We start from the raw sequence: 19,182 nt of genomic DNA, 5'->3' as shown, positions 1-19,182 counted from the left end.
TTCCTTGCAGTGATAATACTCTATGTGCCCAAGCTGGTGCCCACCACTTAATGCTCAATCATGATTTATTAAACAAATGAATAAACAGAGGATATGTAGATCAGTATCTTCCACATAAGTATGTAAGGGCAAAAAAGAAATTTAAAGAAAAAAGAAAAAAAAGTGATGCTCCTCTTCACTTTATTTTACTGAAAAAATACGGCCCTAATATTAATAAGCACATGACTTAATAAGCCAATTTATAAAACTAGATGCCTAATACACAATTCCCATGTTGAAAAATAATTCCTTAATTGCTCTTATTTTATTTTTCCATTTCATTTATTCCTATATAAAATTCAAAATCATTAGGTATTAATTCTCCAATTAATGTCATATTTAGACTTCAAATGTTGTTGTACAGCAGTAAGAGATTTATACTGGTACAATATGCTGTAACTCTGTCAAGGTAAGTGACAATAGTTTAATAATTATACCAAAGATAAAATGAATCAAATCCATTTGAAAAATATAAAAGAAAACACGGAATAACACCATTTCTTCTTATTTTAAAATAGTACTGAATACACTTATTCAAGAAATGTAAAATTAAAAGAAATCAAATTTTCAATTCTAAGCATAATTTCCCTCTATGTACATCCTCAGATGAAAAAGACAAAAACATCATTATATAAATCTTGTATCTTTTTTATTAAGCAGATTTTTAAATTTTTAAAGTATTTTCTGTGATCTATAGCAGGACTTCTGGTTGCCAAAAAGCTATTTAAAAATAAATGTATTATGCATCCTTTAAACATAATACAGTATACCAAGATAGTGACATACTCACTCACATAGAAGAAAAATTTTAAAGTAAAAATATCCCTTCTTGCTTAAAAAAAGTGTTTCTCACAAACTTTTTAAATAATTTTAAACTGATTTGGTTAATCAACAATTATACTGTCATACTAAGCCAGAAGTAGATCTCAAACTTCCAAAAAAGACTCCTGAATCTATTTTCTTGTCATTTTTCATCTATAATACGAATGAACTTTCTGAGACGATGCTTAGAATGCATTCATTATTAATTTGTTACAGAGGCTGGACCAACCAAAAAAAAAAAAAAAAGACAACTTAATAGAGCTTAATTCCAGTATTATACCAGATTTCAGGTGCCTAGCTGTTCAAAAAGGAACTGAACACTTTCGTCTCTATCTCAGAAGTTGAGGCAGTACGAGTTCAGATAAGGCACGTGTTGTCAGGTTGTTCTAAAATACGGACAGAAAGTCCTAGTTTTTATGAGGCTAACAACCCAGAACGAAGTACCCTCCCTGCCACCAATCCTTTTAAGACGGACTGCTAAAAGTCAATCTTTTATTTTAAACACAGAATTTGCATCTAAGTTTACACATGATGCATCAAACCCAAATTGCATCGTACTTTTATGTTTATGGCCCATAGGTTTCAACTAATTTAAAACACAGCCTGGTTATAATGGAAAGTCTTGTCAAAAAAGAAGCATTTATGATGAGCGAAGTATCCCAAAGAGATTGTTCAATGGACACCCACCAATATACATCCAAATAGTAAATGTATTGTCAAGATAAACCTTCAGCAAGCACTGCAGTCACAACTGGTTAAGACTTTCAACCCAACCTCTTCCACTATATATATATATATATATATATATATAATATATATTTACATATATATATATATATATCTTTATGGGTGCTTTCACTTCTTTCTCACACTCTTTGGCTGGAAGCTGTATCTATGTTGAAGTATGCTGTTATCAATACCAAAACAAATACATTTCCCAACAAGGATTCTGGTATACTGGCTTCTGGTAGTGAGGTGAATGGTGGACCCTCGAATGATGTATACACCCTAATCCCAGGAACCTGTGAATATTACCTTATGGTAAAAAAGAATCAGTATTACCTTATATGGCAACACATGTGATTAACAATTAAGGATTCTGGGAAGAGGGACTTCCCCTGGAGAATTATCTGGGTAAGCCCTAAATCCAATTACAAATGTCCTTTTAAGAGTAAACTGAACACACAGAGAAAAGGAAGGGGGAACGTGGCCACAGAAGCAAAGATTGGAACTATGAGCCAAAAGCCAAGGAGCACCTAGAGCCACCAGAAGCAAGAAGAGACAACAAGCAGGTTCTCCCCTGGAGCCTTCTCAGGGAGTGTGAACCTGCTAATACCTTGATTTCTAACTTCTGGCCTCCAGAATTGTGGCAGAATAAATTTCTGTTGTTTTATGTCACCCACTTTTTATTAATTTGTGACAGCAGTCCTAGGAAATACAGCTCCTAAACACTATGACCAATGGCTTGCTAACAGAGCCAAAAACTACTACTTACTCATCGAGTTCTTGGCATAACGACATGTACAGATTCAGTTAGTACCTTCTGAATGCAAAGAGGAAAATCCACATCACTACTGTAAATGGTAGAGAATCCTATTTGTGAATTATGAGGGTGGAAGAAACTGTTTGCTAGAATTCATGGTTTTACTTAGTCCTAATAACTTCAGATTCTGGACCTTTGCCACCTTTCTTACTTCACTTAATAACTTATTCCCTGTAGTTAAAACAAACGATCTCAATGGTTTTGAGTAAATTTTGGCCATAGAAAACATCCTGAATTTCCACAGCTGAGTAAAAACACTGCATTATTTTGGACCTCAGGCTTAGTCTATTTTTTTTTTTTTTTTGAGACACAGTCTTGCTCTGTCGCCAGGCTGGAGTGCAGTGGTGCAATCTTGGCTCACTGCAACCTCTGCTTCCCAGGTTCAAGCGATTCTCCTGCCTCAGCCTCCCGAGTAACTGGGATTACAGGTGTGCATAACCACACCCACCCACTTCTTGTATTTTTAGTAGAGACGGGGTTTCACCATGTTGGCCAGGATGGTCTCGATCCCTTGACTTCATGATCCACCTGCCGTGGCATCCCAAAGTGGTGGGATTACAGGCGTGAGCCACCACGCCCAGCCAGGCTTAGTCTTTAATAACAAGACTGAGATGGGACCTGGTATGAGTTTAGACTCATGCTCACTTTCCACCTAGAAGATCTGGATAGGATATTCAAATAAATCATCTTTATCGCGGATTATATACTTTCAAACGGGAGCTCACCAACTTTCACCTGATAACAACAAACTGTATTTTTACTTAATAATCTTCAACCTAAATTAGTCCATATATAAATATTTTATTTCATTATTCATCAACACTCTACTGAGAATCACATTTTTATTTTTTAAAAGCTTAAGTCATAAGCGTAAAAGCTGAAGTCGTAAGTGCCAAAGCAGAAGCTAGAAGAGTATGTCTCTGAACTAAACAGTGATTGATTAAAATGTGCAAATAGTCTTTCATCTAGAATAACTAAGGAATATCTAGATTTGTTCAGACATGCAAATGGAAAAGATCTTCAGAAATAATTCAGCCTTGTGACCTCACAAATAGATCATGTTGATGAATATTTGATACCTTTTTAAGGCTACATTGTGTTCCAGAACCTAGTTCTAATTTTAACTTCATGAAAGGTAGAAAGATGTGAGGTGAGCTGGGTACTGGTTGAGAATACTGCAGAAATACTCAGCTCTACCTTCAACTGTCATCGACTATGCTAAAAACACAATCAGGTAGATTCACTGAGATGTAATTAAACAAATATAGATACAATCCAATTGAAAAGAAATCTATAAAACCATAGCACTGTTTTTCACAAATCCCATAAAATTCATTTGAAATTCATTTAGTTCATTTAGAATTCAATTAGAAACAACACAATCACCATTTTAAAAATATGCTTCTTACCTAAAAGACCCTAATTATCAAGAGTTGCATAACAAACAAAAATTCTAATTTTCCAATACAGGTGCTAGCTTTTTAAGATACCAATGCTCACTCATACTTGTTGTAACATAGGCTTCAAAGCTAATCACTGCATAAGGAAGACGGTGGGAGCATCCTCACATGTATGTCAGGAATAGATGTTACTGTTTTATCATAAAGCTAAAACAAGTATAAGCTTAGCTTTCCTCAAAATGCTGTATTTTAAATATTTAATTTTCATGTTTAATCACAAGCAAAGTCACAAAGTTTTTACCATGTATGATTATTTGTCCTTATACATCTCTGAGCAAAAGAATGTATAGATTACATCTATACTTAATGCATATGTTAATGAAAAAATAACCTCTTTCACAATCTTTATTATTTACAGAGGGAGAGAGCCATAGAATTTATTCCAAAAAAAAAAAAAAAAAAAAGACGCTGGCCATACTGTCAATGTGAAAAGCATGTGGTCACATTTTCAGAACAAAAGAAATTTTAATTTAAACAAATGCTATGTTGTGTAACAAATTGTTGTGATCAATATGAGGTCAACAAACTTCTCAAATTAGCCTTCAGTTTCTTTCCCACTCAACCTCACCATTAAAATGCTCTAGGTAGAACAATGTAATGGTTAAGAGCAACGACTATGGAGTCACACAGCTTGGGTTTGAATCCTAATCACATCATTTATTAGATGCATGAACCTAACCTCTTTACATCTCAGGGTCCTCATCTGAAAAACAGAAATCATAGTTTTTATCCACCGAAAGGGTTTTTGTAAGGACATAATGTAAAAAGCCCTTAGAACATTAACTGGCATATTTCAAGTATTTGATTTGGTTGTTATCAAGTGATACTAATACCACTTATGATAATATAATTTATAATCCAACTACAAACCACAGATTAAATTTTCTACTAATCGGTATTGCACTTATTCTGAAGTATTTACATAAATGAGGCAACAATTAATTTTTTTAAGTCTCTTTGGCTAGTGTCAGGTATATAAAACATGTATCTTACGTAAAGAAATGAAGAGGTTATCCAACATCTAAACACAGTATTAATTTGACTAATACTTTTACTTCTTTTGGATATCAGAGGGGTAAACCAGTCTTCCAAAGAAAAGAGCAAAAGTCAGATTCTTCTGAAGTTTTATAAATGATACACACAAATGTACAGTACCGTAAAAATATAAACATTTTATGAATTTTCAAAGAACAGCTTTAAACCAAAAAAAGGCAGTTTTCAGTAAAAATAAACGTACATGCTTTAAGAAACTATCTTTGGCAATACTCCTTAAATAAAAGTCTTCATGAGCCAATTTTTACCTAAGACAAAAACAGATAATATGTTAATTTCAGCATAAAATCTATTTAATTTCATAATTCACAATGTAGTAAATATTTAGCTGCCTGTTGACACCAAATTTTCACATATGAACTACCTAAAAGAATATGGCAAAATCTTTTCTACCAATGGATTTCATAAATAAATATAGTCCATAATTATGTGATACATCTTAAATATCAGTAATCAATTATAGTTACTGAAGAAATGCATGACGATAAATATAATAAGACATTTGCAGTCTTTAAAATTACTGATTACAGTTTTATACAGAGTAGTACAATTAGTTCTAAGTGGAAGCCTATTCATGTCTCTTAGGGAGTCAAAGAAATGTGCTTCTCACTTAGCTTATCACAACCCTATTTTATTGATGTCTTAAAAATAATCCTGGGCCAGGCGTGGTTGCTCACTCCTGCAATCCTGGCACTTTGGGAGGCTGAGGCAGGTGGATCACTTGAGGCCAGGTGTCAGAGACCAGCCTGGCCAACATGGCAAGACCGTCTCTACTAAAAATATAAAAATTAGCCGGGCATGGTGGCAGGCGCTTATAATCCCAGATACTCGGGAGGCTGAGGCAGGAGAATTGCTTGAACCCGGGAAGCGGGAGGTTGCAGTGAGCCAAGATTGCACCACTGCACTCCAATCTCAGCAACACAGCAAGACTCTGTCTCAAAAAACAAACAAACAAACAAAAAAAAAACCTGAAGAATTTTGTTTATATTATCTACATTGCAATAAACTAGCGTTAAGTTTTCAACTGCACAGGGACAATTTGAAACTTTTTAAAGTGATTTTGCATATTATAGGTACTTATGAAATTAAATATATATTGATTAGATTTTCCAACTCCTAAAAACCTGAATTTTTAGGTTATCATTTATCTTTTATTGAGTCTTGAAACATGTTCTTTCCTTGCCCTCAGGCAACTTAAAAGTGTTAAATTCTATTCTGATGTCTATGCAATGTCTTTGACCACTTGTCATCAACCAGCTTTGGATGTGTGTTGATAGTCTGTGAAAATTGAGCAATGTCTAAGCATTATGAACTCCTGCCCAGCTCACTCATTTTAAGGTGCTGCTGCTCAAGAGCACCTAGATCAAAAAAGCCACTTTAAACATCTTTACTTAGATTTAAGAAAAATGGGCTAATAGTTATTCAATCAAAAATACTCGGTGAGTGTCAAAATATGTACAAGTACTAAGAAGGCAGCAATAAATGATACAAGCATAGTCCCAGCCCTCGCGGAGCTTTAATAAATGATACAAGCATAGTCCCAGCCCTCGTGGACCTTTAAGTCTAGTAGGCAGCTGTGAGAGGTGGAGAAGAAAAGGAGATGAATTGACTAATTAAAATTTTAAGTGAAAATTTCTCCCATTTCTTTAACCATTCTTAGTGATCCCGAATGTCATACTGGGGATGGCAATAGCCCCAATTCCTTGGCATTTCTAAATAGCATCTCATATGGATTCAGAAAAAGGTAGTCGATGATATCTGTTGGTTTGACGTATAACTGTGGGGAAGGGATTGGGAAGAATATCAGCGTAAGATTCTTCGATTTGCTGCTATGTTGATTCCAAGATGAGGCATTGCACCCATTCCTCCTTGAAGCCTCACGATAACACAAGCAAAAGCATGGCAATATGTTTATGATGCTTTCATCTAGAATATTAAATAACACATCTTTACGTTTCAGGTTTTAAGATATTGCCCATTCTTGTCTTTCTCACTGATTTCTGCATAATACTGATTAATAAGGTTGGATTTTTAAACACCTGAATTTCTCTTTATGGTTATTTCACCCAGGTGAATCTGGGTCATTGAGATGTTTCTCTGCTCTTGGACTGGTCAGTGTTGCCACTGCAGCTGGCCACATGGAAGGTGTTTACAATTTTCATGATTTTGTGTTGTGCTTCCGAGATGGCTTAAAGGCTTTCCAGATGTACCCACATTCCTCTGCTTTGCCACATATGTTCCTTCATGATTATTTTGAAAAGTATATTATAGTCAAGAAACTCTCCTTCTAATGCATAATGCATGAACTTGTCATTTTTACATTAAGTATAGTTTTCACTTGATCTTAGCCAAAAGTCCGAGAAGCAATATTATGAAGTATAGTTTTCATATTAGCTTCCTAAAGAAAGCTGGGGTCCATGTTTTGCTTTGAAGCTGATGAGATGATGAGAAAAATACCTATGCATTGAATACCAACCACAAAATGTTAGAATGCCAATTTCTCTAAGATCTCAGTATGGCTGGTTTGTTAGTACTTTTATCTGCTTTACAATTTTCTTTTGTTTTCCAGAAAACTGAATAATTACCATCTACCCTTAAGTATTCTGGTATTTGTTTCATGATATTCGGTAAATTGATTAATCAAATCCTTATTCCACTTGTTTTTAGGAAACATTACATTTTTAACCAAAGCGATGCTTTTAGATTATTCTCTTAAACACAATAACATCTTAATAGAGTTATAGTACCCAGTTTTACTCTAAGAGAAAAGCAAGGTGAGTAAGGAAGGCACGGGGGCATTGGGTGGAGACACAGAGAACAAAGCATCCACACGGACTAGCTAACAGAAAGCATCCTGGCAACTTAATGAAGAATAAACCGTGACTTTAGTTTACATAGCAGTAGATATGTTGTGGAGAATTACTCAATCTGTACGTAGCCTCCTGCTGGGTTAAATGTGAGCTAAGTTATTATTTTGCTTACATTTGCGCCCTTGTAGGCTGTGAAAGCAGAGCTTTCTTTTTAAAAATCTGTTTTCTGCATCAGAGCAAAGTTTCCAGTTCCACACACCGGATTTAACACAAAGTCATTCTTGCACCATTTTCAAAAAGTATAGTCATAGAATTTTAAACTGTTATAAATATAGACCAATTTTAAAAGATAATTTCATCAGAAACCTTAAAACTTCCTTATTGTAAATATTTCCCATTTTACCACCTTATACTATCTAAATATAATATCATACATGGTATATACACTGCAGTAAATAACCTTAATGAATACCAAATATGGAAGCAGTGAGTCCATAACGCAAGAAACTACCACAGAGGTGGGCAATAACCATTAATTCAATGACTAAATAAACCTACCATCATTTGAAATAAAGACTATACTCCTGTCAGAAAAGCTCTCTCAAACAGAGAAGTCTCTCTATAACACAAGCTTGTATGGTTCAATCCACTTTTCTGTTAGAACACGCCTGATGGATATGACCAATAACAATAATGGTGCCTCACTACAGCAGTAATTGGGAATTTGCAGAGAAGGCAGGCTGTAGTGCTTGCTCATCAGGAGGTGGCCTGTGCCATCTGAAAAAACTCTCAGGTGGTTCAACCCACCCATCCCACTCCTATACTAGCATCAATGCTCTACAGAATAAAAACTAATAGGACTTTATCTTAGACTCTTACCAATGAGTTTTTCCTCTAATAAAAGTCTAGTAGTATGGACCCTAAAATGGCACTGCATCAAACCGAGAGCTCCACTATTCTGAGGATGAATCCATGCCCTTCATAACTCCTCTCTTCCCTCCTTTGTTTTCCTTAGACAATGTACTGATTGAGACTTGTACCACAGCATGTTAAGTACTGAAAGGAAGAACTGGTAAGAGCAAGGAAGAACTGGTAAGAGCAAGGAAGAAAAGGAAACATGAATGTCCTCAGCCTGGCACTGTGCTCAGGCTTCACTTACAGAGCCCTCTTCACAGAAACACTGAGACTGGTGCTGCAGTATTCTCACTTTTCACAGAGAGCCATGCTGAGGCTCTGAGACATTGGGACAAGCTAGCAAAGGACAGAGTTAAGATTCAAACAGTGGTTGGGAGGGCACACTCTCAAGCTGGACTGCCTGGGTTCAAGTGCCAGTTCTGTCACGAACTAGCTGTGTGAGAGACAGTGCATGCTGTTTAATCTCTCTGGGTCTCAGCTTCCTCTTCTGGAAAATGGGGACAATAATAATGGAGAAATAAATTAAAGTTTGTAAAGCATGTAGAACAACATCTAGCTCACAGCAAGCATTATGTAAGCATTTGTTAACTGAATAAAACATCTCAGTAAGGCTAAGGAAACCAATCAAAGGAGATTTAGTGAGTACCTAATATGTACAATATGTTAGACTACACAAAAGTAACTAGAGTGTTTAAAATAAAATGGAATTTATTTAATTTGTCTAGATTATCACTATTGCAGATTAGCTGAGCAAAGGAGGTATTGATTTTTTGTGGATAAAATTTATATTTTTGTTATTCACTTTGCTTATGTCTTGTCTTCATCCCTCATTATTACTAAGAATAATGAACTGAGTGTCGCTTATGTTTAACTCATTGAAATCTCTACTGAAAAAGTGACAATACCAACTGTCACAGAAATCATCTTTCTTAATTCAATAACAAGTAACTATAGGGCAAAAAAAATCAAAAGCCTTCCACTGAATTTACTACTAAACATTTCAATGTTTCTTTCAAATTATATGAAAGTTACTCCATACAAAAAGAAAAAAGGACACACCTCATTACTTTGGTTTTTTTAAATTTTAGATTCAGAAGGTACATGTGCAGGTTTGTTACATGGATATACAGCATGATGCTGAAAACCTTATTATTTTGACATCAGGCCTTCCCCACTCTTCCTTATTACAAAAATTAATCATCATTTAATCCCCAATACTCTGAATTCAAATAAGTGTTAAGCCACACATCAATATTAGGTCTTTACCTCTATTTTAAAAATGTATGCTTTTATAAGTGCACAGGAGTAACAGTATATTTCAACTTCTAGTATATTTATATATAGCCATTGCATATACAGCAAAGTAAATTACTCTTGATTCATATTATATTTGAAAGACGTGATTATGCTTAAGTTTTTAAAACTGAAGGGAATCTATACTTCCATTTTAATGAATACTGCTCTATATTCAAAAGTGTGGCTTCGAATAATTTTGAATACCAGAATATCTGCTATCAAAGACACAAAAAGTAAAACATACCCGCCAAGTAAAATCATCTTAACTTTTCCAGGTAATTTTCTTATATTCTCTATAAACCCATCTAATTTGACAATTTATGGCCAGTCATGTTAACATTTTCTTAGAATAGGACTGAATATGTTTAAATGATATCATCGAATTGAAAGGCACAGATATATCTAACATTTTAAAAGAAGAAAACAAATCAAAGAAATGCAACTACAAATCAAACACTATTCAACTACTCAAATAAATAATTTTGAGTACTCCCCAAAGAAAACTTACAGATAATAGAAAAGCTGCTTCTCAATGTTAAAAATGAATTTACTTACCTTGGCCCTCTGAGGGCAGTATTACCTAACACATAGAAATTTCAGAAAACAATCTTTACCTAACATTCTAATAAAAATTCTTTTTTTAATGAAATGGGCATATTTGCTCATTATACATACATATTTCTTTCCTCATCATTATCTGTACCTCAATAAGCATAACAATGCTGTTTTCAAATGTTTCCAGTGACTTTGAAAGGAAAGATTTTTTTAAAACCAAGGCATCAGGAAGGAAAATGCATGGAATCATCAGTATCATTGAAGTCATCCAAAATACAATAAAATAAAAAAGTATATAAGAACTTTACATCGTATAAATACTCAAGTTCCTATTTTGCTCTCTGTAGAATAATTTATTTTTAAAAACTGCAGGACATCAAAATATACAATCTTTCAGTAAAGACAAAGTAATTTGAGGAGGATAACAATTCAGTTCCAAAGTGTCTTCTTAAAAGCAGCCAATACCAATACACTCGTTTGTTACAAATCACTCATTTATTAATGAAATATAATGCAAATGACAAATTGGCAATGTGGAGTTGAAGCACCCACTGAGTTTTCATAACTGATTCTTACACTAAGAATCTTTACGTAGCATAAGGATCATCCATTCTAGAATCTAAGTCAATCAACGTACACTGGGTGTTTTATTCCTTTTGCTGTTTCACAGAAGGAAAACTTTTCTAGCATTCACTTATCAAAGTTTTTTTTTTTGATATACAAAACACTGAGTAACTAACCCTATATAATCCAGTGGCATGATAGACCTTTAATTTAAGAATATAAAAAGTGCTAATCTTTATGTCAGAGTTTTATATAGAAGTTAATTAGTAACTATCCAACTTTCCAGGTCCCACCACTTCTCCCACATAGAAAAAAAAAAACAAAAACCTGGCATTAAAAGAAAAAAAAAAAGAGCTCCTATTGAAGGAAGATACAAATTATTACAAGCAGGTAAACAGCATATTTACTTTCACACAGCAAGATCTCACATGGATGACACTGATTGCCATTTAGTAAAGATGTGTTTTATTTAGGTTTTGTATTTACTTTTTCAAAAAAGTCCTTGCTTCTATAATTCAAAGTATAGTACTTCTCCACTCAAGAACTATGCTTTTAGCATAACTTTGAGTAAATTAAGATTTTTTAAATTTGAACTACTAAACAGTTTTATTCCTTTTAAAGTATATAATATCATGGATATTTTAAAATAAAAAAAATTAAATTATATTTAAAATCCTTCTTTACTAAAACAAAAGGTAAAAGGAACTAGCTTAACAGTTGAACATACTACAAATTCAGGGAAGGGAAAGAAGGTAATTTTATAAAATTCTTTTCTATAATAAATATATATACTTACGTTTAATTATCTCTTGAAAAAGATGCCAGGAAACAACAACTGCTGTTCTATGCGTTCTTGCTTAGAAGTATAAAATTATGAACTTTGGATGCTGTGTTCCAGTCTCAAGCAAATAAGTGACTTGCTTGGCCAAAGAAACAGACAAACTTCACGATTTATGCTTTTCCTGCCTTTGTATCTTAATCATCTTCTGTTCTAAAAAGTGCTACCACGTTTACCCACATCTTTAATCAGATTTTTTTGAACTAAAACACATTAAAAAATGTAAGCCAAAACATTTAGCAAGATGCCTTAAAGAATATGTCAGACAGTGAAATACTCTGTTTTCAACATACTGGCCAATATTTTTAAAAATTACTATTCATGCAGTATTTTGATGAGGCGCAACTCAAATATACATTAAAGCTAGAAGTTTCTGAAGTTTTCTGAATTATCCTGAAAATATACCAAGTACGGTTTCATTTATTTGTGAAAATGTCCTCACAGTTTCATCCTCATTTGCAATATAATTCATAGGCTATGGATATTTCCACTTCTTTGGTACTGTAAGTTTTTTATAAAAAACAACAAAAATTATTTGTTTATAAATTTAGACTGTAACACTTAATTATCTGTCTAGAAATACTGGCATCCATCACCATGTGCCATTAAACATTAAAATATCCTTATATGAAGCTACTAGCACTCCATTCAAAAGTGAGGGTTATTTTTCTAGTGTAACCAATTTATTCTTTTAAACCAAAACAGAAGTTCTTAGTCACTATACCCTGTCCTATGAACGACTCTTAAATACTAAATTAGGTGGCTCTCCCAGGTACAACATCCCTTGACTCATCATCCAAAATTATTGAGTAATATTTACGAGCGTGGAATGCCGGATGAAAACAATTTGAAAAGAAAAATGTAAAGAACCACCACCTACATCTGCATGGGAATTAATCATACTCTTGAGTTTACTGACTTCCTCATGTCAACCAAAGCCATATCCTCTTTACTTCTCTAAGAAAACACTTCTGCTTATCTCAGCACTTCCATCCCTATGTGAGCTTGATTAGTTTCTTCATCTGCAAAATAAAGAGTTGTGACAATCAAATAATGCTTTAAACCTCCATGAGGAGAAGAAATATTATTTTTAGCTATGTGTTCCAAAGTCTCATTTTAAAGATAATAACCCAAATACAGCTTAAGTATTGGCCGTAGCAAAGTTCAGCTCCAAAATAAGTTGAGCTTACTTTTTTAAGTAGAAAAATAATTTTGTAGAATAAAATGTGAAATCAGCTGGCCAGGCACAGTGGCTCACGCCTGTAATCCCAGCACTTTGGGAGGCCAAGGCGGATGGTTCACAAGGTCAGGAGTTACAGACAAGCCTGGCCAACAAAGTGAAACCCCGTCTCTACTAAAAATACAAAAATTAGCCAGGTGTGGTGGCACGTGCCTGTAGTCCCAGCTACTCGGGAGGCTGAGGCAGGAGAATCGCTTGAACCCCTTGAAGCCAGGAGGTGGAGGTTGTAGGGAGCTCAGACCATGCCACTGCACTCCAGCCTGGGTGATGGAGTGAGACTCCGTCTCAAAAACAAACAAAAGAACAAAATTTGAAATCATCATCACTAAATAACCACTAATACCATACATCCAAAATACTTTAATCCAACTGTTTTCTATTTTTTTAAATAATTTATTTCCCTCCATATTTATAAAACAATCACAAATCCCTAAATAAACATAAGGTTCCAAGAAACAACCTTCTGTGACCATTCTCTCAAACAGCCTCTACAGCTTGGTATTCTTATTCTACAATAGTCAGAACATTATATAAATACTCCAATTGTAATAGCTACAGAGCTCTAGACTTGCACATAACACCTAATAAAAATACTAACAGCTACTACTGAATTCATTCAAGACATTCTAAATATATTATCTCATTTTGTCTTCACAAGATCCTTGAATAGCAAGTATTGTTTCCTTCTTTCAAAAGATGAAGAAATTCACATTTAAATAGTTTAAGTGACTATGAGTAAATTCACTCATCTAAGTTAAGTGATATTTAAATTTGGTCTTTGTAACTTCAAAGACATTCTGCCTTTAATATTTCAATCACCTTAATATGTATACTTGCCTGTACTACTAAGATTTAGCAAATGGCTCTGAAAGAATTAGAAGTAACATATGATTAATAAAGCACAGACCTGCAAGTTTGCTTGTGTATAGAAGTTGGTATAAGCTTGCTTTTCCCAGTCACTCATTAATATCCTGACCACTGACAAACCATACTCTCTCACTTTAATAACAAACACCTTCTACTTAAAAAATGGCATACTGCTTGCCTCCAAACTTGGTAGGGATATTAGGATTGACTATGAAACTATAAATACATGGACATAACCCTACACACAAATACGGATATATTCATGGCCACCTATATAAAAGAAATAAATGCATGAGACAAAGGAAGTCAGGGTGGCTGATGATTTTCTATGCCTTTTCAGCAAACACGGATTAGAGTCACTTGAGTAAAAACTGACAGTGAGAGAGAAAGTTTTTCTAGATAGACCCGACCTCTATTTCTTTATGAAAAGCAGAAAATAACAGATAACCTTCCTTTAATCCTTTCAGAAAGACATTACTCTGGACACAAAGCTCTGTCAGTATGTTGGCCTTTCAACCATGCTTTAGGCAATTTCTGCTTGATAATTATGCAACAAAACCTTAAATGTTTTAGGAAGGCATGAGTTCCAAAGGTCAAAATAAGCACTTTTTAATTCTCCACACATTTTTTTTTTTTTGAAATGTAAGTACACATTGGGCGGAAAAAAGAAAAAAGGAGAAAAGTCAGAGCTTCTCTTTTTTGTTTTCTAGTTACTCCATTCATATTGATTGGTTTTGAAATGTTACAAAAATTTTTGGTGTTCTAGAAAATAAGTAATATGGAAAAATTTTACCTAAGGTCACTGTTTCTTCTCAATTATTTAAGGTGAAAGTAATAAACCAGACATTTAAGTAAACATACTCACTTCCATCTAAATATAAATGTTATCATAGCATTTGAAAACATTCCAGATATATCAAATCTCTAACACCTAATGACAAGAATGTATCAGAAGGAAATATACAACCAACTCATTAATGCTTGATAAAAATGCACGCTTGTCATTTATAGAATCCATGAGAAAAAGAGTATGTACTGATCAAAAAGGCCAGGTTACTATATAACTTTGTTTCACAACTAAGGACATTTAAGTTCAAAGTATTATGGAATTACTTACAAAATAAACTGGGTACTCTCTACCTCACCCCTAGTGGTAGGCTATAAAACAAATCGATTCAGTTTAAAATAGTTTATGTGCTGACTAGTGTTAAAAGGTTCATGTATGCATTAAGATCATACCAAATCACCTGACTGATTCCTTAATCAAAAGCTCCTCTTGTCAGTTAGCAGTACACACCTAACATTAGCCAAACAGGTTATCTACCATCAACACGGAGAAATGAGAAAGTTTGTTTTGCCATTTAAAGAAGTTGCTTTCTAAAACTAGACATGAATAAGGGAGAGAAGAGGAAGTATTAAACCCCTAAACTAATTAACGAAATAAGGGAGGGGGGATGCAGGAAAACAATGATAATTAGTATGTACCCTTGGTTAACCAAATCCACACATACATTCATTCTGTATATGCACAAACATCAGCAGCATCATAAACCGTCTCAAGTTCTAGCCATTATTCAGTTCGACATCTGCACATGTTTATGCGTCTCTCCAAACAACCTCTTGAACACCCTGCTGGAGCTGTCATTTTTTTCTTCTCCCTATCTGGCAGATGGCAAGTCAACAATCGGCATCAACAGCAGCCGAATATCTCCCCCTCCATCCTACCCCCCTAAACAGACACAATAATAACTTCTTTGTGCTTCCCTACAATGCAGCTGCTTAAACCATTTCGCTACAAGGCTGCTTTGCCTTAATAAAAAAAAAAAAAAAAAAAAAAAAAAAAAAAAAAAAAAAAAAAAAAAAAATCCCTTCTGTCAAGTCTAAAAAGCAGCATAATGTTAAGCAAGCTAAAGCCACAGCACAGCTGCAAACGGGCAGACACATTGACAGCTCCTCCCTTAACAAAGCCCTGTGAATTGAAGGGGGTTCATCTGAGGCTCACACAGTAATTAGTATAAAAAAGTCCGACAGCCTCTATTATGCTAAGGGAAAAAAAAACTGGACAGAACTGGGCTGCTGTTTTGCGTCAAGAGTTCTGCTGAAGAGTAGATAAATCATGTTGGGTTTTTTCCTCTCTTTTTAAAGACAGTAATAAGGAGGATGAGAGAAGCTAATTTGAAAACTTGGACACAGTAATTGTACCATATGGTGAGCATTTATCCTTTCTGAAATGCACGCTAACAGTCACTTACATGCACACTGCTTTGTTTTACAGTTGTTATTCTCTCTACCATATTCATAAAATGGATTTGAATATCTGATACTCAAGAGAAGTTGCGTGTAATTAGCAACAGAACTGCCTAGGTTTAATTTATTGGCCTTGCACTGTAATCTAGTAAAATGCAAAACAAAATTAAACAATGTGTCCACTTTGTAAAAATATTTTTTCTTTAACTCAACAAAAAACTAATGAATACAGGTTCACTGGAGTGTTTCTAAGTTAAGGTACAGTATATTTTGAAAATTCCAACAGAATAAACTGTTGATAAGAAATAGCTCTTGATAAGATTTCTGATATGTCACCATAAGAATAATTATTCAGAAAGATCACCTGGTTTAATTCTGTATTTCACTGAAGCAGATGTAACTCCTCCTCATGTATATCAGTAAACCTAGATGCAAGAGAATTTCCTTGCATGTGTCCTTAAAATTTTAGGAAAAGAAATTCTGTCATTTATTAAATAGTTATTAAGTACTATGTGCCAAGCACCTGTCTGGCACGGGGAGGAGAATACAGAAAAGCTTTCACATTTTTTTTTAAATCTAAACATAAATTGACTTATTTTGTCTACTTCAAAATTCTATAAAAATCTGTCTACTATTTGAAGAAAGACTTTAATAACACTAGTAGTACATTGGTTATCATGGCACAATATATATCAAAATATATAGGGAACAAGATTAGTTTAATCAGAAGTAAATTCACTGTAATGACATCTGTGTGCCCCTTTTAGGTAAAATATTGTGTTTACTCAATATAAACTATGTTCTAAAACTGACATACTCAACTAGAACTCATATGAATCCTTTAAATTTCAAGTGGAGTAAAATCACTGGTCTGAATTACTACAGCTTCCATGTGACCACAAGTATCCTTCTGATCAATATTTTGGGGGCATGAAAAAGCAGAATATTTTAAGGTATTATTAGTTCAAGACAGAACTAAGAGTCCCTACTAAAGCTTGAAGTAATCTGTCTTTAGAAGAAAGACTGTGACTCCATCCAGGAAATTGGGAATAATTACATTAAGAAGGAATGGCTTCATCCAAAAAGTACCACTAATAATTTTCTATAATAAATCTCCATTTTGGCTTAACAGAAATAAACTTTGTCACCCACTACTAGTATAGTGGCTTCCCTTTATGCTACTGATATTGGGCCATATGACCAATTTACATCTTGGATAAAAATATTCACTTTTGTATACTGCTTTACAGTTTACTAAGTATTTTTAAATATTAACATGGGTCTTAAAAGTTCATTATACTGGGCTGACTTTGGTTTTGACATAGACAGATGTTTCGATTGAGAAATATGTGACCAACAACGAAGTCTGATTCTGTATACTTTCAAACTGGGTGAATCCTACTGTGTTAACAATGTCACGATACTATCTGGTGTTAAACAAAAAAATGGGATCATTCTCTACAAAGTGGGGGGAGATCATTCTTTTTCTAAAAATTTGCAGAAAAACATTACATAATAACTCTTCTTATTAAATAAATGAAGGAAAGAAAAAAAGTATTTTTAGAAGAGAAAATTTTCATTATTTTGAAAACAGGTTCAAAGGTATTACCAAATGACTTATCTTTTTATCACATATGAATAAAAAGCCATTCTTAGTGGAGAAAAAAAAATTGCTTCCACTTAGGAAAATCAAGTTGAGGATATGTCTGTAAGCTGAATACTCCATTTAGTGATAATACTTAGGGTAAATGGGATGTGAATATAAGATCTGAAAATTTAACAGAATAATGATGGCTTTGTCCAGGAAAGGTGTTGTTACAGCATTTGATCAAAAGTTCTTCTTAGTTAAATCTGTCAACAATTTCTGAACTACCTGAAACCATTTTGATTATATCAATGACAACACTGCAGAAAAATCTGTCTGTAAGGAAAAATTAAGACTGTTTTAAAAGCTTCTAATAAGAAATATTTGCCAAGAATACATGATTTATAAGAAGAATCCTTCTTCATATAATCACAATTCTGATATCCTTTACCTAAAGGGGAACAGGGATAATTAAATTAGAACAAAGCTGTAAGAAAATGTTCATAAATAAGAATTACAGAACCAAATGATCCTAGTGGGTCTGGTAAACATTCTCATTTTTATTTACCTACGTTGCATCTTTTAAGAGCTCCTATCTGCCACAAAAGTAACAAGTTGCTGTTTTCTTATTAAATGTGAATAATTTCTCATAAGGTCTAGCAGGTATCAAATACAATTTAATTTATAATGTATGGGGTATTATTAAATACTTGCAAATATTAAGTCAAAGACTGACATACCACTAAGAAAATAATGCAGTGGTCTATTGATACACTAACAATGGTGGCAAAACCTAATCCAAGACTTTGGGATGCAAAAAACCTAACATATGGATATGGACTTCCTCAGCAGAAATTCAAGTAATGCATAGTTTAAAACAAACTCTTCTTTTCTATAATAAACACAAATCAAGCAATGAGAATACATAACATAGAATTTTAAATTCAGAAAGACAAGAAATTAAAGATGATTACTTCATATTTTATAATGATGATGTGGAAAAAAGAATGAAAAGAGGAGAGGTCACGTCTAGAATCGTATTCAGAAGTAGGCCTCAGCCAAATATTTACCCCTGATACTTGTCTTTAACCTTAGTGCTCTATTAGAGCTCTTTCAGTTACAAGGAACAAAGATCCACTGAAGCTAATACAAGTAAAAATGGGTCATTCTAATAATACTAACACTTCATCCAAAGAATATAGGTAGCCCTTTTGCAAGTAAGATCTGGAAGGTGATTAAATCACTTTATCTTCTTCAGGGATTGTGTCAAGTCTGGCTTCTGTCTCTGGTCTCTCTCCCATTCCCCTCCCAGGCCTGGGTGGATCTCAGTCTGTCTGCTCCATCTTCC

At 33.9% G+C, this 19,182-nt stretch overlaps 1 protein-coding gene across 4 annotated transcripts in view; it reads right to left on the bottom strand.

Annotated features, from left to right (window-relative positions):
* AKT3 (AKT serine/threonine kinase 3) overlaps positions 1-19,182 on the bottom strand; it is a 356,898-nt gene that overhangs the window by 198,449 nt on the left and 139,267 nt on the right. Inside the window, exon 1 of one of the 4 annotated variants that reach the window (XM_030812591.1) lies at positions 5,102-5,119. The exons of the other annotated variants lie outside the window; for them this stretch is intronic. The gene's annotated coding sequence lies outside the window, so the exon portion shown is untranslated. Of the gene's footprint in view, positions 1-5,101; positions 5,120-19,182 lie in introns of those variants that run through there. 4 annotated transcript variants of the gene reach the window in all.

The sequence above is a fragment of the Nomascus leucogenys genome, chromosome 5 (genome assembly GCF_006542625.1).
Source record: "Nomascus leucogenys isolate Asia chromosome 5, Asia_NLE_v1, whole genome shotgun sequence".
In the NCBI taxonomy this organism is placed as follows: Eukaryota; Metazoa; Chordata; class Mammalia; order Primates; family Hylobatidae; genus Nomascus; species Nomascus leucogenys.
This window is presented reverse-complemented; position numbering and strand designations above follow the sequence as displayed.